The 26,852-nt window shown below is 34.9% G+C and overlaps 1 long non-coding RNA gene across 1 annotated transcript in view; it reads left to right on the top strand.

Annotated features, from left to right (window-relative positions):
- Positions 1–4,369, top strand: part of LOC134731930 (uncharacterized) — a 35,644-nt gene extending 31,275 nt beyond the window's left edge. The window contains exons 4-5 of the long non-coding RNA XR_010114657.1: positions 2,572–2,784; positions 4,254–4,369. This is a non-coding gene — a long non-coding RNA (uncharacterized lncRNA). The remainder of the gene's footprint in view (positions 1–2,571; positions 2,785–4,253) is intronic.
- The last annotated feature ends 22,483 nt before the right edge of the window (positions 4,370–26,852 follow it).

Genomic DNA, 26,852 nt, shown 5'->3' with positions numbered 1-26,852 from the left:
ACTAAAACTAATATAAAATTTGCACTTGTGTGAAATTAGGTACATACAAAACTAGCTGCTTTTCCACTTAGAGTGACATTAATTTTTAACAATTTTATTTGGATATAATTGATATACAAAGAACAGCACACATTTAATATATACAATTGATGCATTTGGACATATGTAAACATCCATGATACCATCATCACAATAAAGATAATAGACCTATCAACACCTCACAAAGTTTCTTTGTGTCCCCTGTTGGGTTTTTTTTTTTTTTTTTTTGTAGTAAGAAAACTTACCATGAGATCTACTCTCTTGACAAATTTTAAAGTGCAAAACACCACATTTCTAACTATAGGCACTATGTTTAGAGTAGATCTCTAGAGCTTTTTCTTCACGTATAACTGTCAATGTATAACCATTGAACAACTTCCCACTTCTCCCACTGCACAGCAACTGTCAACTACTGTTGTATTCTCTGCTTCTGTATTCAAGCTTCTGTGAGTTTGACTATTATATAAGACTTACATATACCTGGAATGCAGTATTTGTCCTTCTGTGACTGGTGTATTTCACTTAGTATAATGTCCCTCAAGTCATTCACGTTGTCACATTTAGCAGGTTATCATTTTTAAGGCTGAAAAATATTCCATTATATATGTATACCATCGTTTCTTCATCCATTCATCTGTTGATGGGCATTTAGGTTGATTTCATATCTTGGCAATTGTGAATAATGCTTCAATAGACATGGTAGTGCAAATATGGCTTCAAGATACTGATTCCAATTATTTTGGATATATTTTTAAAAATGGGATTGCTGAATCATATAGAAGTTACATTTTTAGTTATTTGAGGAGTCTTCACACTGTTTTCCATAGTTGCTGCACAATTTTACATCATCACTAACAGTGTACAGGGTTCCAATTTCTCCACATTCTCACTAACACTTATGTTTTTTTAAATAAATTAATGGCTCACCTGACAAGTGCGAGGTGACTTTTTTTTGTAGTTTGATTTGCACTTCCTGAATCATTAGTGATGTTGAGTGTCTTTTTATGTACCTGCTGGCCATTTATATGCCTTCTTTGCACTTCGTAGAAATATCTATTCAAGTTCCTTGTGTTTGTTTTTTTCGTTGCATTTGTTTGTTTGTTTGAGACGGAGTCTCCTTCTGTCACTCAGGCTGCATTCCAGTGGTGTGATCTCTGCTCACTGCAACCTCCACCTCCCAGGTTTAAGTGATTCTCCTACCTCAGCCTCCTGAGTAGCTGGTATTACAGGTGCCCACCACCATACCTGGCTAATTTTTGTATTTTTAGTAGAGATGGGGTTTCACCATGTTGGCCAGGCTTTAATCTATTTTGAATTGGTTTTGTGTATGGTGTAAAATAAGGGTCCAATTTCATTTGTTTGCATGTGGATACCTCGTTTTTTTATTATACTTTAAGTTCTGGGATACACGTACAGAACCTGCAGGTTTGTTACATAGATATACACGTGCCATGGTGGTTTGCTGCACAAATCAACCCATCATGTACATTAGGTATTTTTAGTAATGCTATCCCTTTTCAGCCCCCCACCTGCTGACAGGCCCTGGTGCATGATGTTCCCCTCCCTGTGTCCGTGAGTTCTTATTGTTCAACTCCCACTTATGAGTGAGAACATGCAGTGTTTGGTTTTCTGTTTCTGTGTTAGTTTGCTGAGAATGATGGTTTCCAACTTCATCCCAGTCCCTGCAAAGGACATGAACTCATCATTTTTTATGGCTGCATAGTATTCCATGGTGTATATGTGCCACATTTTCTTTATCCAGTCTATCATTGATGGGCATTTGGGTTTGTTCCAAGTCTTTGCTATTGTGAATAGTTCTGCAATAAACATACGTGTCCATTTGTATTTATAGTAGGATGATTTATAATCCTTTGGGTGTATGCTCAGTAATGGGATTTTGCTGGGTGTAATGGTATTTCTGGTTCAAGATCGTTAAGGAATTGCCACACTGTCTTCCACAATGGTTGAACTAATTTACACTCCCACCAACAGTGTAAAAGTGTTCCTATTTCTCCACAGCCTCTCCAGCATCTGTCGTTTCCTGACTTTTAATTATTGCCATTCAAACTGGCATGAGATGGTATCTCATTTTGGTTTTGATTTGCATTGCTCTAATAACCAGTGATAATGAGCTTTTTTTTCATGTTTTTTGGCCGCGTAAATGTCTTCTTTTGAAAAGTGTCTTTTCATAGTCTTCACCCACTTTTTGATTTTTTTTCTTGTAAATTTGTTTAAGTTCCTTTTAGATTCTGGATATTAGCCCTTTGTCAGATGGATAGATTGCAAAAATTTTCCCCCATTCTGTAGGTTGCCTGTTCACTCTGATGATAGTTTCTTTTGCTGTGCAGAAGCTCTTTAGTTTAATTAGATCCCATTTGTCAATTTTGGCTTTTGTTGCCATTGCTTTTGGTGTTTTAGTCATGAAGTCTTTGCCCATGCCTATGTCCTGAATGGTATTGCCTAGGTTTTCTTCTAGGGCTTTTATGATTTTGGTCTTAGGTTTAAGTCTTTAACCTGAAAACTAACAAACAGATAGGAATAGCATCAACATCAACAAAAAGGACATCCACACAAAAACCCCATCTGAAGGTCACCAGCATCAAAGACCAAAGGCAGGTAAATCCATGAACATGAGGGAAAACCAGTGCAAAAAGGCTGAAAACTCCATGATACCTGATTTTCTTCATGCCATTTGTTGAAGAGAGTATCCATTCCCACTGTGTATTCTTGGCATCTGTGTCACAGGTCAGTTGTCCATGTATATGGGTTTATTTTTGGGCTCTCCATTCTGTTCTGTTTGTTTATATGTTTGTCTTTATGCCTGTACCATACTGTTTTATTACTATAGCTCTATAATATATTTTGAAATCAGAAAGTGTGATACCTTCAGCTTTGTCCCTCTGTCTCAAGATTTCTGTGGCTGATTTGGATCTTTTGTAGTTCCATATGAATTTCAAATTGCTTTTATATTTTGAAAAAATGCCATTGGGAATATGATGGCAATAAATTTAAATCTGTAGATTACTTTGTTTAGTATGGATACCTGATCAATATTGTCATTCAATCCATGAACATGGAGGAATTTTTTTATTTATTTGTGTCTTTAATTTTTTTTATCAGTGTTTTATAGTTATCAAGAAGCAAGTATTTCACTTTCTTGGTCAAGTTTATTATCAAGCATTTTATTCTTTCTGATGCCATTGTACATGGGATTGTTTTCTTAATTTCCTTTTCAGATGCTTTACTTTTAGTGAATAGAAATGCAATGGATTTGTGTATGTTGATTTGGTATCCTGAAACCTTACTGAATTTGTTTACTTGTTCTAAGTTTTTATTTGAGGAACCTTTAGGGTGGTTCAACATCATATACAAATTAGCAAATGCAGTATACCACATTAACAGAATGAAGGATAAAAATAACAAGATAATGTAAATAAATACAAAAAAAGTATTTGACAACATTCAATACCTTTTCATGATAAAAACACACAACAGCTAGGTTTAGAAGGCAAGTACATCAACATAATAAAGTTCATGTATGACAAGCCCACAACAAACATCATCCTCAATGGAGAAAATGTGAAAGCTTTTCCTATAAGATAAGGAATAAGATGAGGATGCTTACCTTCACCTCTTCTATTCAGCATAGTGCTACAGAAGCCCTAGGAAGAGCAATTAGGCAAGAAAAATAAACGAAAGGCATAAAAACCAGAAAGGATGAGATAACATTTTCTCGTTTGCAGAATACATGAGCCTATATGTAAAAAAGATTGCGATTTGGCCTGGCACGGTGGCTCACGCCTGTAATCCCAGCACTTTGGGAGGCCAAGGTGGGGGGATCACGAGGTCAGGAGATGGAGACCATCCTGGCTAACATGGTGAAACCCCATCTCTACTAAAAATACAAAAAAAAAAAAAAAATTAGCCGGGTGTGGTGGCGGGCACCTGTGGTCCCAGCTACTCGGGAGGCTGAGGCAGGAGAATGGTATGAACCCGGGAGGTAGAGCTTGCAGTGAGCTGAGATCATGCCACTGCACTCCAGCCTGGGTGACAGAGCAAGACTCCGTCTTAATAATAATAATAATAATAATAATAATAATAATAATAATAGGATTGCCATTTAAGCAAAAGAGATGACATTCTGAAACTTCTACTCATTATACCAGAAAGCATTGAATTTTGATTTATTCATTAAATCTTTCTTTTATTTGTAGAGGAGGTATTTATCTCCAACTATCTGTGCTGGACTCTGGCAGGCAAGGAAGATGCAGGCTTATGGATGAATATAATAAATATGTAACCCCAAGGGTTTTCCATCTTTTTCAAAGAATTGGACATATAGAGAAATAAAAACATAATATACATTACTAAATACAACCTGGAAATGTTATTCATACAGTTTAATCTGAGAGGAGGGCCATTTAATTGATCTATGACCGCCAAGAAAAGCTTACTAATAGAGATATGGCTTGAGAGGACTAGTAGAACTTATTCCACAAGAGGGCACACCTTGTGAAAGTTATGGAGTCTGGAAAAACGTAGTGAGAACAGCAGCCAATATGAGGTTGCTCAAGTGGGATCTGGGAATGGTGGGAAATGAGAGCAGGCTGATATGTGGTCAGGGAGAGGTGTCTTTTATGACACACTAAGGATCAGGAACTGTAGACTATAAACTGATAGAGCCTGTTTTTTTATGCCTCAAGCAAAATGTCAGGTAAAATTCAAAACTTCTGACACAACTTCATGCAACATAGAGACTATGAAAATCGCTGAAGGATCTTAAAACAATGAGTGACATGGGTCAATCGGCTATTCAGACAGATCACTCTGGAAGTTATCATGAAGGATGGCTTGAGGAAAGTAAGACGAAAGACAGAAGCAGTAGAGTCTGTTGGCATTCCCTAGAAATATAGATCTTAGCCATGAAAGTGTTACAGTGACTCTTAATATTACTGCAATTATTATTAATAGCTACATTTATGTATGTTCCGTATATGTTAGGCACTGTGTTAATAGGTTAATATATTATATCATAATAATGCCAAGAGCAAACCTATGAAGATTATATTAATATTCACCATGTTAGCCCAGACCCTTAGCAAAGCAGACACCAAGAAAGGGCCATATCTGCAAAGATTTTTCACTCCTACCACAAGCAAAATGCTTGTGTAAGAGAAAATAGGGAGGGTTCCAGAGGAGGATGAGAAAGATCATGATGTAAGATTAATCCAGAGGGAAGTAAAGGAGAAGGAAGGATGGGTGGCAGTGACTTAGATGGCAGTGGAGTCTAATGAAGCTTTGTCAAGGACAGCAGGGAGTTTGCCCAAAGTCAGCAGTCGTAAGTGTCCCTTCTATCCCAAGAACAAGCCTCGCTCAATATTTCTGCCCTGCTCTGATACCTGCTGGGAGCAGCCCCCAGCAAGCACGGCCTCAAAGAGAATGTGGCAATGGGTTTTAGAGCATGGTGACTAGAGCCCTTCTTCAGTTATACATTCCCTACTTGGAGGCCTGTGAGAATCATTCTCTTAGCAAGAACCAGCTACATAATATGTGGAGCCTAGTGCAGAACGACAATGTGAAACCCTTTGTTAAAAATGTTTAAATATTTCAATATGACAACAACAGAGTGTTAAACTGTGGGCCCTCCTAAGCACGTGGCTGTGTGTGGCTGCACAGCGTGGCATACCCATGAAGTCAGCACTGCTCATAGCTACCGCAGCCTAGATGAAAAACAAATGTTAAACTCTCAACACTGAAAAGCTAAGAAACTGTTGTCATTTTACAAATGCAAGTATTTGCACACTGAAATATCATTTTCCTGCACTTATTTTAAGAACAGTTTTTAAAAGGTGGGATAAGTTGGAAAGACTTGAACAGTTGAAATTGATTGAACTTGGTGAATTATTTTTGTACAGGTTGAGGGATATTTTTATGTGTGCATGAAAGATGTGAGAAGGGATTCTTGCTGAACATAAATTGGTACCTACAGCAGAAATAGATAATTCAGGAAAAGAAACAGGTTGGAGGCATGGGCCCTGAGAATACTTTTGGACATGCTGATTTTGAAGTGCATTGGGACGTCTAACTCAAGATCTGAAGGACACAGCTGGGTGCATGAGTCAGAAGTTTGGGTGAGAGGCCTGGGCAGAAATGAAAAATGTGTACAATCAGCACATTACCAGTTTATTGACCCATCTGAAATAAGTGATGTACAAATCCAAAATGGTTTTATTTTTATCCAATTATTTCCTTTGAGAAAGAAAAGCAACCCCTCAGCTGTCAGCTGAGAGCTGACCTTGCACCAACAGCTAGGCCATGGCATTCTCCTGACAAACTAAACCATTTCACAGAACACCAATATCAGACAAGGTCATTCTGTGACAATGATGGAGTGAGCTAAAAACAAGCCCCCTCCATAATCATGACTGAGCACAGACAGATATAACACCGTCCATACCACAAAAATGGCCAAACATCCCCCTCTCCAGACTAGCATGAGTTCCTGCTTCTCTGTGATAGATTACAACTTTTGCCCTGCTTTGTGTTCTCTGCCTCCTTTTTATTTTATTTTCTTCTTCTTCTTTTTTTTTTTTTTTTTTTTAAGAGACACAGACTTGCTCTGTCATCCAGGCTGGAGAGCACAATAATGGCATGATCATAGTTCACTACAGCCTGCAGCCTAAGCAATCTTCTGCCTCAGCCTCCCAAGTAGCTAGGACTATAGATGTGTGCCGCTGATATCAGCTAATCTTTCTTTCTTCTCCCTCTCTATTTCTCTCTTTTTCTCTTTCTCTCCCTCCCTTCCTTGCTTGCTTCCTTCCTTCCTTCCTTCCTTCCTTCCTTCCTTCCTTCCTTCCTTCCATCTTTCTTTCTTTCTTTCTTTCTTTCTTTCTTTCTTTCTTTCTTTCTTTCTTTCTTTCTTTCTTTCTTTCTTTCTGTTTTTTCCTTCTTTTTGTTTTTTCTTTCTTTCTATTTTTTGAGATAGGGTCTTGCTATGTTACCCACGCTGGTCTCAAACTCCTGGGCTCAAGTGATTCTCCTGCCTCAGCCTCCCAAAATGCTGGGATTGCAGGAAGAAGCCACCACACCCCAGCATCTGCCTCCTTAAAAAATTGTTAAGATTCCCTATCACAGAACAGTTTGCACTATGTGACATCTAATACAGAGCAAAACTATGCTGTTCCTGACATGTGAGGCATTTGCAGGTGGTGCATCCTACAGCCTCGTGCTCTTGGTGTATTGTTACTGGCAAGTGCTGCTATTGTTTAGGTTCCAATAATATGCTTCAGTTACAGTGATCTTCCAGTTGGCCCAAAGCAAATTTCTTCATGGGCCATAATGTGAGAAAGTGCTTTTACTGGTGCTCCTCCTGTCCATTCTATCATCATATCCCTTCCATTGTTGAATCACTCTGCTCTGATGGCAGAGGAGGCAGATCAGCTGACCTGCTACATAATAAATGGAGTAGAAGATGCCACTGTGCCCTCCTTATTAAAATATCTCTGTGTGTGACTTCATACACCACATTTCGAAGAATGGAGTCCCTTTGTTGATATTAATAGTGATGGAAGAAAAATTTGTATTTTCACCACTTGGGAAAAGGAAGGGATAAATGCAATTACACCACAGATGCTCAGTAGCCCTTTAGCCATATTTATCAAAATTAAATAAACTTAAAAATTCAGTTTCTCAAAACATGGACACAGTGAGGAGAACAACACACACTATGGCCTGTTGAGGGTGGGAGGAGGGGGAGGGAGAGCATCATGATAAATAGCTAATGAATGTGGGGCTTAATACTTAGGTGATGGGTTGACAGGTGCAGCAAACCACCATGGCACACGTTTACATATGTAACAAACCTGCAAGTCCTGTACAAGTATCCCGGAACTTAAAATAAAATAAAATTTTAAAAAAATTCAGTTTCTCAGTCTCACTAGTTATATTTCAAATGTTCAATAGCCATTTGTGGCTAGTGGCTACTGCACTGAATACCTCATGTATAAAACTTTTCCATTATCACAGAAAATTTTATTGGATAAACTTCCTTAGAGAAAATGATGTACTGGATTGATAGAATAGAATAGCAGAGAAAGTAAAATAGTGTAGTCATTTAACAATTGCTGTGTAACAGATTATAATAAATATAGGAGCTTAAACCACACATATTTGCTGCATAACAAATTATCATAAATTTAAGAGCTTAAAACGACACACATTTGTTATCTCACACTTTATATGGGTCAGATGTCTGAGTATGGTTTAACTGAATCCCCTCCTCAGGGTCCCACAGGCTGCAATCAAAGTGGTGATCAATCTGCATTCTCACCTGGGATTTAGGATCATTTTTCAAGCTCATCCAGATGATTGGTACAATTAAGTTCCTTGCAGTCATCATTCTATTTCCAACTATCAGCCAGGGTCTATTCTCAGCTCCTAGAATCCATCTGTATTTCCTCACCCCATGGTTCCATAGGCAGTTCACAAAATTGCATTATTCCAGGGCAACAGAAGCATGTCTCTGACTTCTCCTGTAGCAGCTAGAGAAAAAATTCTGCTTACAAGGAGTTCATTTGACTAGATCAGGTCCAGTCAGGTTAATCTTCATTTTGCCATATGTTTAACCATGGACATGATGTCTTATGTCTACAGGTTCCATCCAAACCCAGTGGGATTACATGGTGTGTTTATACCAAGAGAAAATAATCTTAAGGCCAGTTCAGAATCCATAATTAGCTTTTTCATGCTTGAAGGAGTACCTTGGCCCTAAAGCATTGATGCTTTCTTTATGATACGAAATAGCTGAATCTAGATTCAGATCTTATTTAGCAGATTCATAATGGGAAATGTCCCTTCAATGTTTTTTAAAGGCACTAAAGTCCTTAAAAATCAGTAAGAAAGATTACCTCACATTTGAAGAGTAAAGAGAAAGAAACATTAATCCACAACATCAGCAGATATTTAAGGGATGGATGAAGGTAGTGAAGTAAATAAAGGATAGTCAGAGAATTGGAAGACAGGTAGAGAATGGTTCTCTGTCTTGTCAAAGAAATCAAAGGAACAAAATGTTTTAAGGTAGAGAATCTTTATAACACAGTCAAATGAAGGAAAAAGTTTGGATTTTTAGAAGAACCATTAGCTTTGTCAGTGAGTTAACAGAGTGGTAAGTACAATCGTGTGATGGAGGCAAGATATATTTTAAAAAGAGGAAGCAGGGACAAATCTGAACATTGACTATTTGAATGAGGATGTGGTAGGAGATAAGGGAAAACAAGATCAAAATATTTTGTACGGTTTTGTATTCAACTTTGCTGCTTCTTCCTTTTTAGTCTAAGAAAGACTTGCGATTATTTATAGCCATTGGGAAAGGAGCCAGTAAATAATTAATAGGTTTGAAAATCCACGAGAGGAAGGGCATAATTAATACAGTAGGAATCTACAAGAAAAAAGGAAAGATACAATGAAGGATGACAGTGTAAATAAAACTCATCCTGGGATTCTTGCAGAAAGGGCAAAATGATGGCTGTAAAAATACAAAGAAATACATCTTTAAAGTGAGTGGACAGGGTATTGAAGGAGAAAGTGCTCTAGTACTTTTAGTTTGCTAAATGAAACAAATTCAAAGATGCAACACCATTAATTGGGAGCAAGAATTCCAAGCAATGAGTAAGACACCTTATTAACCTAATCAGGAGGTTAATAAAATGCATTGAAATCATGAGATGATAAAAGCTAAATTAAAGAAGTGGTAGATGGGACCAATGTACAGCTGGGATTAGGGATCAAAGTTTTTATTGGCATCAGTTTACACACTTATGTAATGTTCCAAAGCAACAGTTGATCAAGTTATATATATTAAAGAATGGAGTCTAACTGTAGTTTTGAGAAAGTGTTTATGCTTTGCTAGCACGTGTAGGATTTTAGAGAGTAGGGTTATAGAGAACAGAAATCCCTATCTGTTTACTCTTTATTGTGTGAGCAATGTAAAGCAAGAAAAAAAAAAGAGTCAAGACTAGGACTGGTCACAGTTGAAAATACAAAGTTAGAAAAATTGGGCAAAAGTCAGGTGTGAAGAGACAACCTTGAATTTATCAAAGATGAGAACATTACTTACTTTTTTTTATTATAGTACTTTAAGTTTAGGGTACATGTGCACAATGTGCAGGTTTGTTACCTACTTTTGTAGTAGTTTTTGTTAAGAAATTTTATGTAAAGAGTTTTATTTGTTTATGTTATATTCGATCCATACCATGTTTTTAATTTTAACTAAGTAGCAATCTAGTTTCTTTCCTAATAATGACTATAAAATCTGAAGAATTACTAAATATTCATTAAAATGTTCCCAAGGAACTGAGATGTGTAAATTATCTATGCTTATATGACCTTGAATATGAAGAAGCAGTTTTAAAAAATGCAAGGATAATAGTGTTTCTTTGCCAAATGAATAATTAAGAATTTTTTAAAAATGCCATTTTGTAGAGATGAAGTGCTGGTTCATAGTATCAGTTTCTTCTTCGAATGGTCAATCTGGGAGGGCTTTGAGAAAGGGAGGAGCCAGAGAGTGTGAATAAATTGGCAAGCTTCCGAAATCATTAAATCCTGCCTTTTCTTTATACAATGGCTTTCATACATTTTAAACCTGTATTTTATGTAGGGTCATCATTACAATTTTAGTGAAAACTCATAAAAATAGTGTATTTAGAAAATAGACACTGCAGTTAAAAAACAATATTAAAGGCCGGGCGCGGTGGCTCACGCTTGTAATCCCAGCACTTTGGGAGGCCGAGGCGGGCGGATCACGAGGTCAGGAGATCGAGACCACGGTGAAACTCCGTCTCTACTAAAAATACAAAAAAAAAAAATTAGCCGGGCGTGGTGGCGGGCGCCTGTAGTCCCAGCTACTCGAAGAGGCTGAGGCAGGAGAATGACGTGAACCCGGGAGGCGGAGCTTGCAGTGAGCCGAGATCGCGCCACTGCACTCCAGCCTGGGTGACAGAGCGAGACTCCGTCTCAAAAAAAAAAAAAAAAAAAAAAAAAAAAAAAATTAAAATATATTACAAATAACAAATTCTCGTCCCAATTGGATGGTAGCACATTGAGAAAGCATGTTAACTCGTGGTATTGAAGAACAGTTTTATGGAAATTCCTAATGAAAAGCAAAATGGCTACATTTTATCTTGGCTGTGGGGGCTTCATAAATGATAGTTATTTTGTAGTTTAGTGAACTGATGTCAAAGGACAACAGCAAATAAATGAAAGAAAATCAAAATAAGATAATCTGGTTTCCAGAATATAAGCATCTATTGCTAATATGAAAGGAAGGATCTCTTATTCAAAAGCACATCAGCTTAATTTCACATGATTGTTTTCTTTTCTAAACCAAGATGCACTTAACTTACTTTTCCACAACGAAAGCATATTTTGTTTGCAGTTATAGCAACCTCTATATTTTTATGCTGATATCACAAATTTTCAAATAAAATATGATTTTTTCCAGCATCCTGCATTTTATGGATGCATAATCTTTGTTCAAAATTAAATCCAACTGACAGATTTACATTATATTTAATGGAATGTACAATGTTGACTTTTGAATTCAAAAATAAATATACATAAATATTCCCTTCTTTCCTAAATATGTTTATTTAGTGATAACAGAAACTTTCTCAAGAATGGAATCAACACAGCAAACAACTGAAACAAATCTGGACAAGATTCTGTTTTCTAGCACAATTATTACAGGGGCTTTTACTTAAAAAAGTGCATATTTATTTTCTTGGCACAACATTATATTATAAAATGACTAGATTTTTAACATGCATGTTAAAGAACCAACCTGTATAAAAGGGTTACAACATTATAATTAAGTGAAAAACTCTAGGGCCTCATCCCGTCTGTAATTCAACTCAAGAGTGAAATTTTTTTACCCATTTTTGATTTTGGTACTCCTGATACCACCATGATAAGAAATTTGAAGCTTATCCCTCTTTTTTATTTGTAGTTTTTAGAGTCTCCTAATCTCCTTATGAAAGATAACATTTTTCTCACAGCATCTCAACTTTTACCCATTACCAAGCAACTCATACAAATCCTTTAACTGGTTGCCAGCAAGATTTTACTATAGTCAAATCTGCATTTATTGATGAATCAATTTGTAGAGTATTTTGGTCATTCTAGATGAGGAAAACAGTACTTCTTTGGTTTTTCCAACTTTTTTCCCTCCATTCTCCCAATTCTTTCAGCTATATTGATTTTCACAATGTTTAAGTTTTTTTTAAGTCTTTTGTAGTGCCTATTCTTTTGTGTTACTTGTAGGTTAATTTTATAAATTAAAAGCAAAATAATAGTGTTTATAACATAAAGTAATTCAGACAGTAGATACAAATGGATTGTCTGATCCATAGAGAAAATGTATTCTAGTATGGCTGAACATATTTGTTTCTGTGGGACAAATAATTTTCACGCAGAATGAGGTGGTGTTTGAACAAGACCATTTTATGCCTCAGGTTAAACTTTACACCACACTCTGTGACATCAGTCTATATAATGCACCATTTAATGCAGCACAAACAATAAAGTAGAAGTTGAACAAATATTTGTAAGCTAAAATTAAATACTGCAGAAGCAAAGGGTAACAATGATTTGATAATTTTTAGGACATAATGTTTTGTGATTTGAGACAGTATTGTAAAAAATAATTATAATAATAACCGTTACATTCATCTTGCACTGCAATACAGTGAATTAGCTGTAATTAACAGTTCTCCATTCCTTCAGTGGGAGGGTTATGATAAATTCAGATTCCTATAGGAAAGATGATATCCTTCTCAATCCTCAAAGTGGCACTATAACTTGTCACAGGGCCTGTGTTTTCATATACTGAGCAGTTGGCTTTCTGAGACAATTACTGTAATAAACATTTACCACCAAAATGTAGTGAGAAGTTAGTGTGTTCTTTCACTCTTAAAAGTTGCTCTCATGCTAAAGGTAGTAAAGGATAAAGATCTTCCCCTGGAAAGCAGACACCTGTTTGTTCATCAGAGCTTTCTGGTTCAGGTGCGATTCTCCATGAAAGCAATCAGTTTCCTTTTCTTGTTGCTCTGGTTCAAAATTGTCTCTGAAAAGCCTACTGAGAAAGTTTGTTAGTTTCCTCATGCTTCAGTTTCCTCATCTGCAAAATCAGGATAATAATAAACTTACATTGGATGATTGGTCTAATGATTTAATATGTTAGTACATGTAATGTGCTTTATTAGCATTGTAAGTTTTATTAAAATTCTGTATTAATTAAATATTATTATTATGTTTTCTATTATATCAATACTGTATCCTTTTAATATTTGATAAATTTATTGAATTTTGTACATATTTTTTCCTGAAAATTTTCAATCTTTTTTTATTTAAGATGGCATATTATAATTACAGACATAAAGCCTTTACATCAGATCAAATTAGTAAATATAGATAACATTTCATTGGTTCCTCTTGAAGAACAATGGTTAATATTTGAGGTTTTATTCCTCATATGTAACTTCCAGAAAGCCCAGTAAGTTATGTGAGTTATATAAATGCTGGTAACGTTTGTTTGCTTCATTTACTCTATTTATTTTACTTTTCCATAAAATGAGATAGCTATACTCCTTGGAGCTTATATATATTTCCAAATTTCTATTTCTCTGGTTTCTCAAGAGAAATATTTTAAAAAATCTAGTCACTCAATGTGTTTCTGGCTTTTTTCCAGTCAATAATCTGTTGGCATCTCGCTTTTAAATTTAAGTGTAATTTCTCTATAAGTCAATCTGCATTTTTCAGACCCAAGAAATCACATTTTTTTAAAAGACATATAATAGCTGTTTTATTTTATGAATTTTCAGATTATAATGCTTAACTATTTTTATTAACTTACTTTGGAAATTGTACAAAATAATAATAAGGATACAATCTCACTAACTAGAAATAGCTACAATTAGCATTTTGGTAAAGTTAATTTTTGTCCTGTTTATTAGTATTTTTAGTGTGTTAAACCTATATTGGTTATCAATATGCTATTATCAATTATCACTCTGAACATGAGCATTTTATTTCTCTAGGTTTTTTTTTTAAGTTTTACATAACATAGCAATTACTAAAGATGTTTGATTCCATTGCATGGAAAATCTCATCATTTTTGTTATATTTTTAGACAGTTTCCAAAACTTTTTTTTTTTAATTGAGAACTATAATGACATGGTTTGGCTGTCTCTGCACCCAAAATCTCATCTTGGATTGTAATCCCCATATCCCCGTGTGTCAAGGGCAGAACCAGGTGGAGGTAATTGGATCATGGGGGCATTTCCCCTATGCTATTCTCCTGATAGTGAGTGAGTCTCACAAAATCTGATGATTCTATAAAGGTTGGCATTTCCCTGCTTTTACTTCTCCTTCCCGTCACCCTGTGAAGAAGGTACCTTTCTTCCCCTTTGCCTTCCTCCATGATTGTAAGTTTCCTGAGGCCTTCCCAGCCATGTGGAACTGGAGTTAATTAAAATGGTTTCCTTTATAAATTACCCAGTCTCAGTATTTCCTTATAGTAATGTGAGAATAGACTAATACACATACATACTCAAGCATAGTAGGAGTTTTCATAGATTGTATTTCGATGATCAAATCCATGCATGTGTTAATTAATGTTTATTTAGCTTAGCAAAAGGTGTGTAGAATCATTCATTCAGAACATGCCAAGACAGCAAGAAAAGAATGTGAAGCAGTCAGTACTAGTTTAGGAGAGTTACTCTGGTCTTATTTACCCCGTGGAAAGATATTTGCCTCCACACCTAGACGTTGCTCAGAATATATGTTATATATTCTGACATACCCACAAATGCACACTTTAATAAATATTAAAGTGATTAAGACACTTTAGTACATAACTCATTCAACTTATCAGGATGTATCGCTCTATGCTATATGTATGTGCTTGGCTAATAGCTTTGGTTGTCATTGTGATGTTAGTAGTCCTTCAATAACAATAATATTTTTAAAATTATGACTTAATGTTATTAAATATAAAATATTTCATATAATGAACAAAGAAATCGGAATAATAGAAAAAACATCCATTGATTTACAATTCGCCTTTGAAAAATAATGCATAATAATATTCCTCCTCCCTCTAGAGAGACAACACAATTAAGATATTTTGGAATTTACAATTATTGTAGACCTCTATGTACATTTACTATATAAATTTAGTGAATATTAATACCTTTGATGTCTACAGTAGTTATCAAACTTTTCTTTATTTATTGGCATTTTTTAGACCTTGCCGACGTTTGAGGAAAATATGTGAAACATACTATTTCAATTTTTCCTCAAGCTTTATTTCTATTTATTTTATTTCTACACTTGTATTTCATGAATATGTTTACAGAACATCCATGACATTTTCCCATTTGTGGCCTGTTAAATTAATAGCCAAAATTATGAAAAATGGGACATTTCTTACTTATTTTCATATATTAGATGAGAAAAGTCAGAATTTCAGAAGTTATAGAACTTCCACAAGTCTCATAATTAATAAATTGTACAATTGGGACTTGTGCTTAGATTTTTCTGCTTGAAATCTCTTGCACTTAACCAACGTACTGCTGTTTCTTATTAGATTATAGTTATTTATATATTACTCTATAGCTTACTGTGTCTTTTAAGGAAGACTGACATTTCATACAATCTTATATTCCTGTGCTGAATATTGCCTGGTTTGAATAGGTATTTCATAAATGTTACTTCCTTCCATCTGCTATTCATATAAATGAATGACCTTCTTATGCTTTATGTTCAAAGGCTAAAGAAACGAATAATGCTATTAATCAGAATAGGACAGTCAGGTCTCTCAAGAGTCCAACATCGCATGATAATAGATGTAGAATGTGTTGTCTGATTTGAGTTGGCAGACACTATACATCTTAACAGAGTCTAACTCTTTCGAATGGGAGGAAAAACTGTACAGCCATTTTTAAGACACATTTTACAAATTTCAGATATGAAATATAAGAATTAGTCTTTAAAAATTATTTTATCAAAAAGAAAAGAAATCAAAAAGAACAAAAATCTACTATATAGAACCAAATCATAAGCTATGTCTGCATGATAAAAACATCAGTCAGAATATGAAACATTGCATTTATAATAAGAGTCGAATTATTCAACCAAAAGCCAGACAGGGAAAGACTCGAAACTTTATCTTTTAGAATAGAGACTAATCAAGAGTGAGAGACTGTTTAAAAACATTTAGAGTCTTCACCCAAAAAAGTAACTGAGAATAGAAAGAAACTTAACTGTGTGAGATGAAAAGAAGGATGAATAGAATTACGTAAAAATAGATGGATACCGAATGGATATTTATCTAAGTACTTTTAACTAATAGATAATATTAAAAATATTTATTTTATGTAACTATAGAGTTTAATTTTATTTATACAATTTTACTGAAAATGTGGAAGGTCATTATGAAATAATAATGACTATAAAATATTATGTAAATTAATTGTACTTTAATAATGTAGATGTTAGAGAGGTTATATAACTTGCCCAATTTCCCAAATGCTAAATGGTGGATCAAGGATTTAAACATTGAAACTTGACCCTAAAACCTGGGCTCATAATGGGTAGATTAATTACTACTAGTCTTTCTCTGTATAGTGATTTTTAAAAAAATTTGGTCAAACATCTAATTATGCACACAGTGCATGATATGGATTGGCTGTGTCCCCACCCAAATCTCAACTTGAATTGTATCTCCCAGAATTCTCACTTGTTGTGGGATGGACCCAGCGGGAGGAAATTGAATCATGTGGGCACTTCTTTCCTGTGCTATTCCCGTGCTATAGTGAATAAGTCTCACCAGATCTGATGGGTTTATCAGGGTTTCCACTTTTGCTTCTTCCTCATTTTCTCTTGCTGCTGCTATGTAAGAAGTGCTTTTTGCCTCCCACCATGTTTCTGAGGCCTCTCCAGCCATGTGGAACTGTAAGTCCAATTAAACCTCTTTTTCTCTCTGTCTGGGGTATGTCTTTATCAGGAGCATGAAAATGGACTCATACAGTGCACAAGTGTCTACCAAGCTGCAGCAGATTTACAAGAGAGTAATTAATCCACCTTATTTGGACCACTTCATATCCTCAATCTTAATGCAGAAACCATCACATGTATGCCTTTTGCCAAGTCGATTTTCTATTATACAATTATGGGACATGGTAAGCCTGCAGCATATATAGGAAAGTAATTATATAACATTTTACGTACATTATCTAGAAAGCAATTTTGCATTTGTTCTGAGAGAACAAAACTGTAGCTTTTTCTTTTTTTATATGGCAAATATCAAATCAGCAAATGCCATACTTGTTAGATGAAGAAACTTAAATATCTAAATCTCTTTTATGATACAATTTGGATATTTTTCATGTTAATGCATATTTTCTATTGCGTGACAAGAAAAAAATGACACAGAGGCTGGGAACAAAGTAATATTATTTAAAAGATCAAGTTATGTGGATTCTTAATGATCATCTAGTTTATTTTAAGTTACTAGACTGGACCTAACCTAAACTAATTAATGAGCAAAAACGTTAGGGTTGCTGTTACTTGAAGCTGTGTATGGAAGAATCCATAAATCCCTTTTCCTAATGTCTGGTTTGTTAGCCGCCACTGTCATATCAGTAAAAAGCACCAAGAAGTATTTAATTACGTGGCTACCTCTGGACATTGGAAACGATACAAAGTTTGACTGTGGCTAGTACTCTATAATGAAAGTATTAGCATCTTTCTGCAGTGACATAAAAGCAGCCATGGTTTTAACAACCCTTAGATCTTCTCTACTTAGGCATTGCCTATTCCTGCAATTAGGGAACAAGTTATTCTGCCTGTGCTGATAGATTCCTCGTGCTAAATAAATGTCTGGTACTTTAGGGAAGGGAAATCAGGAAAAATATTAATCTAAAAGCACAAACTCTCACTTTCACATGTAATTCTGATAGTGACCATGCCATTAACCCTTATATGGTCTGGGTGTTTAGGTGCTTCATATATTAAGCCCCAGGCTGAGAATATTAGGAGGTGGGACCTTTGGGAAGTGATTAGGTTATGAGGGCAGAGCCCTCATGAATGGGATTAGTACCCTTATAAAAGTGGCCCCAGAGACCTCTCTCATCCCTTTCGCCATGTGAGGTTAGAGTAAGAAGATGACTGTCTAAGAGGAAGTTTAGTCTCACCAGACACTGAGTCTGATAGCACCTTAATCTTGGACTTACCAGCCCACTTCCAGAACTGTGAGAAATAAAGTTCTGTTGTTTATAAGCTTTATAAGCTGCCAACATTATAGTATTTTGTTATATCAGACCAAATGGACAAAATAAATCCCACCAGAGAACTTTAAACCGTATCTTAAAGCCCTGGTATAACTCTCCCTAAATGTAAAGATAAAAGGGTTTTAACATATGCGATCCTATTTGTCATATAACCCTAATGTGAGTTATAGAATATTCAGTCAAAATATGTTGGAGAAATTGAACGACCATTGTTTAAACACTATGAATATATATAAATTCTTCATTATAAAAATATTAACAATTTAATGGCTTTGTTGAAACCTGGACTTACGTGTACCCACACACACACACACACACACACACACACACACAGTTTCACTAAATTAATTTAAAACTAGTCCTAATTACTGAAAATATCAAAACCATAAATGAATGAATTCATGTTGAAAGCATTTTTATGAGTAATTATAACAATATTATTTAATCTTCCAGGATATTGGAAATAAATATCATAGATCTTTGAGGTTAATTCATTTTGTGAAATATCTTGACTCCATAAAGTGAAGAGTATCATTATCTCTATTAAGAGAAGAATAAAATAAAACAGAAAAATCAATTTAGTTGCATGAGGTTGACTATGTAACGTGAATCACAGAACCTTATGCAATTTAAGAACTAGAAAACCACTTGGAGAGCAATGAATGCCTATCAACTAATTCAAGGTGAATTCCTAGAGAAACAGTTGATGCCATTACATAAAAGCCAGTGAGTACATCACTGTGGTTCATACTTGTTTAGTCTGGTCATATCAGTGCTTTTCAAATTTAGGTGTCCATCAGAATCACTTGGAGGGCTAATTAACACCGGACCCTACCCCAAAGTGTCTGATTGAGTAGATTCAGGACATCACCCGAGAATTTGGCAGTATTAAGTGTTTTTCAGGTGATAGTAATACTGCTGGCCAGAGCACAGCACTTTTATTTTTTCATTGTTTTCTTATTTTTTATTTTTATAGATACAGGAGATACATGTGCAGGTTTGTTATATGGATATATTGCCTAGTGGCGGGGTTTGGGTTTCTATTGTATCTATCACTCAAATAGAAAACATTCTACCCAATAAGTAATTTCTTAACCCTGACCCTCCTACCACCTTCCCCCCTTTTTGGCAACCCCAGTGTCTATTATTTCCTTCTGTATGTCCATATATACTCATTGTTTAGCTTTCACTTATAAGTGAGAACATTAAGTTTTTGATTTTCTGTTTCTGAGTTATTTCACTTAGGATAATAACCTGCAACTCCATCAATTTTGCTGCAAAAGATATTATTTTTATACGACTATGTAGTATTCCAGGGTGTATATATACCACATTTTAAATCTAATCATTCACTTCTAGACACATAGATTGATTCCATGACTTTGCTGTTGTGAATAGTGCTGCAACAAATATACAAGTGCGGATGTGTTTTTGGTATGACAATTTCTTTTCCTTTGAGTAGATGCTCAGAAGTGGGATTCCTGGGTCAAATAATAGTTCTATTTCTAGTTCTTTGTGAAATCTCCATACTGTTTTCCATAGATGTTGTACTAATTTATGGTCTCAAGAAAAGTATGTGAACATTACCTTTTCTTCACATCTGTTGTTTTTGACTTTTTAATAATAGTCATTCTGACTAGAGTGAGATCATATCTCACTGTGTTTTTAACTGGCATTGCATTTCTCTGGTAATTAGTATTGTTGATTATTTTTTCATATGTTTGTGGGCCACTTGCATGTCTCTTTTAGAGAACTGTCTGTTCATGTTCTTTGTCCAGTTTTGAATGTAGTAATTTTCTTGGGTGTGTGTTGTTGTCGTTAAGTTCTTGTAGATTCTAATATTGGTCCTTGGTCATATGCATAGTTTGCAAATATCTTCTCCCATTCTGTAGGTTGTCATTTACTCTGCTGGTTATTTCTTTTGCTGTGCAGAAGTTTTTTAGTTAAAGTAACTCTTATTTGTTTATTTTTGTTTGTTTGTTTCAGTTGCATTTGCTTTTGAAGCCTTAGTCACAAGTTATTTGCCTAGGCCAATGTCCGGAAGAGTTTGTACTAGGTTCTCTTCTAGAATGTTTATAGTTTCAGGGCTTACATTTAAATCTTTAATCAATTTTGAGTTAATTTTTGTATATGCTGAGTTATAGGGATCCAGTTTCTTTCTTCGACATATCGTTAGCCAGTTTGTCCAGCACTGTTTATTGAAGGGGGTGTCCTTTTCCCATTGTGCATTTTTGCCAACTTTATCAAAGATCTGTTGGTTGTAGGCATGTGGCTTCATTTCTGATCAGTGCATCTATTTTTGTACAAGTACCATGTTATTTTGATTACCATAGCCTTGTGGTATAATTTGAAGTTAGGTAACATGAGACCTCTAACTTTGCTCTCTCTTTGCTTAGGTTTGCTTTGTCTTTTACGGCTCATTTTTGATTCCGTATTAATTTTAGAATTATTTTTCTAATTCTGTGGAAAACGACATTGGTAATTTGATAGGAGTTGCATTGAATCTCTGCATATTGCTTTTGGCAGCATGGTCACTTTAATGATGTTTATACTTCCAATCCATTAACATGGGATGTTTTCCTGCTTCCCTTCCCTTCCCTCTCCTCCCCTCCCCTCCCCTCCCCTTCCCTTCCGTTTTTTTTTTTTTTTTTTTTTTTGCAAGGTCATACACTGTTGCCCAGGCTGGAGTGCAGTGGCATGATCATGTCTCACTGCAGCCTCAACCTCTCAGGCTCAAATGCTCCAATCACCTCAGCATCCTGAGTAGCTAGAATCACAGGTATGTACCACCACACCTGGATAATTTTTAAAATTTTTAATAGAGATGTTTCACCATGTAGAGGATCTCAGTACGTTGCTCAGGCTTGTCTCAGACTCTTGGGATCAAGCAATCCTCCTGCCTCAACCTTCCAACGTGTTGGGATTACAGGCGTGAGCCTCATGCCTGGCATTTTTCCATTTGTTTGTGTCATCTATGATTTATTGTATTAGTGATTTGTAGTTCTTGTCATAGAGATCTTTTGCCTCCTTGGTTAACTGTTTTCCTGGGTATTTTATTTTCGTGTGTGTCTATTGTAAATGTGATTAATTTATTGATTTAGTTTTCAGTTTGAACTTTATTGGTGTATAGTAATGCTACCATTATTTTGTTGTGTCTATTGTAAATGTGATTGGGTTATTGATTTAGTTTTCAGCTTGAACATTATTGGTATATATAAATGCTACTGATTTTTGTGCATTGTTTTTGTATCCTGAAACTTTACTGAAGTCATTTATAAAGTCTAGGAGTCTTTTGGAGAAGTCTTTGGGGTTTTCTAGATATAAGATTATGTCATCAGGGAAGAAAGATAATTTGACTTTCTCTTTCATAATTTGGTAGCTTTTATTTATTTGTCTTCCTTTATTCCTCTGGCTGGGCCTAAGGACTGCATTTTTAGGACCACTGGTCAAAATTATTCTCTTCAAATTTCCAGGAGAGCAGAAAACACACAGAATTTGTTTAATATGCTAATCCCATAGCTTTTCCCCTGTACAGTCTCTTTTATTAAGTGTGGGTTATCTTACCAATTTATATTTTTTTCCAAACACTCCTAGTGATTCTTATGATGAAATAAGATTTTAGAAACAAATCTAAATACCTGGATGGAGAAGAGGAGAATAATGAAATGATTCACCCTATTTATTACAACTCCATATACCTGAAGCCACTGAAGCACAGATGGTAACACTTTTACGGTGCTGACACCTTTACAAATTGGACCATCCTCATTTATCTCATAGGCTTGCATTTCTGTCATAGTAGGGCTGTGGATTATTATTTGAAATGCGTGGATAAAAATTACTTAGGAATTCGGTCCTTGAACACTGAGCAATCAAAACAACGGCTGTAACTGTTACTCATCTTTGAAGACAGAAGGTTCATGTTTTGGAAAAGGATGATTAACTTCGATGTTTTTAATTAGAACTGTCTTTAGTCAATAAATTGGAATTTTTATCAAGAGAATACTTGTATTTCTTAGTGCAATTTTATTATAAGATACTCTTTAAATAAGCATTACCTACAATTGTTTAAATTATTTTCAGATTTCACACATCTTTCTCTATCAATAGAACACCTTTAAAAATATTCTAATGCCATGCACCTGCATAGTCTCATTCATAAATATCAAGATTCTTATGTATTATTTTGCTTCTGATATGGATTGACATAAGTGTATGATAAACAATGATCATTTTGAAAATAACTAAATAACTGATCATTTTGAAAATAACTTCATAATCTGCAGTGCCTAAGGCAATATCAACATGGGCAAATGGTAAATCTAATTAGATATGACTCTAATACAATGTTGCACAAGGTAAACTGAGTGTATTTTCTGTGTAAATGTAATATTTCCACAGCTCCTACAAGAATAAGTAGGCCCCAATATAAAATATAATACAATTTTTCAATGAAACAAGTGTTAGTTTCTGAAGGAATTTTTCATAATTCTCAGGAATGTCATTAGAGTCAGCAGACAGTTTCAAATAAGGGTGAATATCCATTTCAAGTAAAATAGCAGAATTGCAAAACTAGAGAAAAAACTCTGAAAAGCCCATAAATTTAAAAATATAACCTAGAGCAGTTTAAATAGAAGATTTTTTTTTTTTTTTTTTTTTTTTGAGACGGAGTCTCGCTCTGTCGCCCAGGCTGGAGTGCAGTGGCGCAATCTCGGCTCACTGCAAGCTCCGCCTCCCGGGTTCACGCCATTCTCCTGCCTCAGCCTCTCTGAGTAGCTGGGGCTACAGGCTAAATAGAATATATTTTATATACATGTGAATGTTTCAGACATAGTAGAGGTTTATTTATTGATATTTTAAAACCAATAGAAACTTGGAAAAAATGCTTACATGTCAAATTAATGCATCTGAGAATGTGACCTCTAATAAATTAGAACAAAATAATGAATAAAAATAAAAAGTTAAATATTTGGATGAATAATATTACTAAGCACCTAAAACATAACCCTTGATATACTAAATCTTATTTGTTATTTTGATAGATTTTCACTAAAACGCAAGAGTTTTGTTGCCTACATAAACAGTATATAATGAATGCCATTCATAAGAATGTTTCATTATGACCATTTTGTAGACATGTTAAGAATGTTTCTCTGGACAGAGTATACAAGACTAGTATAGTCTAGGATTAAGTGAGAAAATAAAAGAGTAATTGAATTAAAATTTATCTTCAGCCATAATGGAGTTTTTGGCACTGAAAACTGGACAAAATATGTTAAAATATATTAAATTTTTACTCAAGCAGAATAGAACTCCAATGTCTCAGAATAGAGAAACTCACAAAGTGATGGCCATGATTACTCTGTCTTCTGCTTATGGACAAACTGCAACATAGAGAGGTGGAACCTGAGCACAGAATGGTGGTTAGACTAAGCTCGGGAGGCAAAAATCAAAATTACAGGATAGCTGTAGATTTGAGGTATTTTTCCTTCACATAAGCAATAATTAGGACATTTTATACATCATCTATTAATATCCTACGCAACTAATATTTTTGGAAATTTACAGTGGAAAATGCTGGTATGTGATCATCTTTCTGGATGGATTGTAATTTCACAGGATGCCCCATTGTTAAGCAGTGGGGCTTCTCTATTGTCCTCTAAGGAGCAATTTCCTCCTCTGTGTATGGTAGTCTGTGTCTGCTTTGAATGCCACTGCATCTTCTGTGATCATAACTAGTAGTCCTCTCCCAAACTCAGATTAATCAAGTTCAAATTATCTCTATTTTTGGATCTCTAAGAATGAGCTCCTTATATTATTATTATCAATTTTCTCCTATTTATTGATAATCCTTCTTTTTTTGAACTGATTTGAGACTGGAAATTTGTGAACTTCTGAACATTTTTAATTGCACAATCAGTGACTGTTTACCATGGCTATCCTCCTAAACCTGCCTTAATTCCAGGGTATATGTCTAATGGCACACCCTGTTATTTGTGTAACTTGACAAAAATAGCATATCTGAGTCAAGAATCCCAAGATTTTACCACTCTTTCTCTTAGCTACTTTATTTATTTATTTATTTATTTATTATTTATTTTTACTAATACTGTATGCTTCATGAATATTTTCCATATAAATTAATCATGGACACCAGGTTTAACACAGGCACTTCTGTTTTCATTTTCTATTACTTCCTTCTTTTACCTTTATTCCTCTCATTATTCATTCCTTCTGTTTAAGTTTCAGATGGTCATTTTTGAAATAGGTTTTACTTATGTGTAATAGATAAAGATTAGTGTTTTGCTAAGTGACTGATAGAGAGAATGGCAATGATTAACCTTGGAAACCACTCAGTCTAGGAAGGAGATATTCCTGATTGTGGCCATGAGGTATGAATGGAATCCAGAAGTGTATGTTGTCATTACAGAGCTTGTCAGAGGTATAAACATGCTGGACATCCACAACTCGACACCCTCAATTGCCCTCTGCTTCCTCTTACTTCCCCTCTTACAACTGCTTCCTTCCATCTACTGTCATAGGTCCTCATCGCCCCATTGGAAATCTCCTTTAGCCCTTGAATCTTAAGTATGGCAGTGTTAAAAGTGAAAAACTACTCATTTAGATAGTTTTACAAGATAACTCAGAAGAAGGTGGATAAATTTCAGAATGCCTTATAATAATGTAGTTATTAAGTCTAGTTATGAAACAGAGATATGAAAAATCAGTACAGCAACTAATAGCAACTGCTATTCAGTCACTAAAGTGCAAGATGGCTTCTACTCAAGGAAACTAGTTCTACATAGTCTGGCACAAAATTTGATCAATTTTGTATGAAAGCTTTTTCATATTTTCTCTGTTTTGCATCAGCACTCTGACCATTAAAGTTCACGATGTATTATTCTATAAAGCAAATTTCTATTTTGGAGTTTTCCTCAAAATTTCTAATTTTATTTTTAAGTCTATACTTACTCTGCTCCTGTTTTCCTTACTAAAACACATAGAACTGTACAAAGAGTTAGGGGCAAGAGTAAAATTATTTGGGTCATCTCTGTCTTTCAGCCAATATTATTGTCTGTTGTTGGTAAAAGATGTAGGATATGGGTTGACATATGTTGGGATAGACCATAGGACTAATACATACTGTTAAATAGAATAGGCTTAGCCAGAAACAGCCCTCAGAATTTGTTGGTCAGGGCACAATCAGTGATCAATAGTTTGGACACTGAAGGATTACGGAATATGACCAAAACATTAAAATAGGCCGTCCATGAAGGGGAAATACAAAGAGAAATGCTAAGAAACGTGGATCAGAAACCTGAGCACTGCCATGAAGCTCTTCTAATGGAGTAGCCTCAGAATGCAGAAACAAAAGGGAACTTAAAAAGAAAGAAAATGAAAAGGATGCAATTCCTCCCACATTCGTTGGCTCATGTGGTCTCTTTTCAGTCCTCTAGCTAGAAAGAGGAGGATTTCTTTTAGAGTTTTTGCCGTGTTTGCCCCTGACGCAGTTCTGAGAATTGGCACCCCCTTTATGTCAAAATAGTAAGAGAAAAGTGAGAAAAAGAGTTGTGAAACTCAAAACTTTACGGGTCATTATTTTATATTTCACTTTCTTCCATGATCTGCCTGTTGTCAGCTTTTCATAGTCCTCTGGTAGATGTTCTTCATGTTATGTTCTGATATTTTAGTCGTAATAACTGTGAGAAACAGGCTCTAGGGATCTTTCTCCTGGCAAGGCTGCCAATCCCAATATGAATGTATCAAATACAATAGATTTACATGGACCAGCAATACAAATAAGAATATAAACTCATTTTGGTTTAATGACTTGGGAAAAACTAAATGGAGAAAAATGAAACTAAATTTGGAAAGCATGCCTTATATAAATATGAACTCCAGATGAAATAAGACCTAATTGTGATTTACAAATCTGAAAATAGAATGAATAATAAGGGTGATATCACTGTGTCATAGGGTAGGAAAGTATTTCTATATATCCCGAAAGTACAATCCCTAAACTAGCAACCAAAAAAAAAAAAAAAAGAATATATCAAAACTAAGAATTTTTTAAAAATAAAACAAAGCACATTATGGACAGAAATATCAGAAAGTAACACTTTGATAAAATAATCTTATTGTGTAAAACTGAGAATGAATGAGAATATACAAGGGACTCTTGAAAAGTAGCTGGAAAAATACTGCAACCGCAATAGACAGGCAAAGAATACAACAGACAAGTTTCAGAAGAGAAACCCCAGAATGTGAAAAATCATATCAAGAGATGGTGAAATTCATTTATAATCAGAGCAAAGCAGAGTAAAATAATAATAGATTTTACTTACGCTTATTAGACTAGCAAAGATGAAAAATGTGATGAATTAAATAGTAGGAATCTTCATGCACTGATGGAGCCGCTCTCCTGGAAAGTAACCTGGCAGTATTTATTTAAATTAAGAATATGCATGA

Source organism: Symphalangus syndactylus, chromosome 19 (assembly GCF_028878055.3).
Source record: "Symphalangus syndactylus isolate Jambi chromosome 19, NHGRI_mSymSyn1-v2.1_pri, whole genome shotgun sequence".
Classification (NCBI taxonomy): Eukaryota; Metazoa; Chordata; class Mammalia; order Primates; family Hylobatidae; genus Symphalangus; species Symphalangus syndactylus.
This window is presented reverse-complemented; position numbering and strand designations above follow the sequence as displayed.